The following is a 1,016-nucleotide window of genomic DNA, read 5'->3' on the forward strand; positions in this document are numbered from 1 at the left end:
AAACGTAGAGAAAACAAAGACATAAAAGAAGAGAAAATGAGTAGGGAGATGAGTAGGGAGAATTAGGAATTAGCTTTTCCTAACATAAAATTTGAAATAAAACCAAATGCAACAACTTGGTTAAAATGTTTTTATTGAATTAACTCAGAGCCATTTTTTTTTTTCTGGAAAATAAGTAGTACCAGATGTAAACAAATACTTAAATGTATAGGCTATCTTAATTAGGCTATCTTTCCTTCATTAGGATATGAAAACCCTAGGACCCAGAAAAAAATTATATTTCTGTAAGCAATTAGCAGAATCATGATTGAAGGGGAAAAGAGTATGATGTTATGCTAACAAAGTGGGAGGAACTTAGTGAGGTCTGTTTTTGTGTATGTATGTGTAATGAGAAAAATATTGGGTTTCATATGGAAGTTAATTTAACATAATAAAATATACATTTCTATAAAGATCACTGTCTATACTTAAGACAATAGGTTAAAGAGGGGGAAACACAGGTTTGGGAAGCCAGTTAGTAGGCTATTGTGGTACCATAAATGAATAGTTAACAAATTGTTTTCAAATTATTTATTGAGTCCAGTGTCATTATTCTAGGGTTCTCCGACTTGAGTGTTTCCATTAAAACTTTCTGGAATTTGGTATTGAATGAATGTTGAGTTTCCCGTGTTGTTTTTAAACCAATTCACTTCTGCCCATGACTTATTAACCAATATTCTTTCAACACCATTCATTCAGGGAAAAAAAAAAAAAAAAGGTTTTGGACATGACCAGAAAAGTAACTGAGGATAAAAATTGAATCTACAGGACTTTTTTTAAATAATAGCTTGGGACCTGATATGATTTGGCTCTGTGTCCCCACCCAAATCTCATTTCCAATTATAATCCCCATATGTTGGGGGAGGGACCTGGTGGGAGGTGATTAGATGATGGGAGCGGTTTTCCCCATGCTGTTTTCATGAAAGTGAGTGAGTTCTCATGAGACCTGATGGTTTAAAAGTATGACACTTCCCATT

The sequence above is a fragment of the Rhinopithecus bieti genome, unplaced genomic scaffold (assembly GCF_001698545.2).
Source record: "Rhinopithecus bieti isolate Rb0 unplaced genomic scaffold, ASM169854v2 scaffold_13225, whole genome shotgun sequence".
Taxonomy (NCBI): domain Eukaryota; kingdom Metazoa; phylum Chordata; class Mammalia; order Primates; family Cercopithecidae; genus Rhinopithecus; species Rhinopithecus bieti.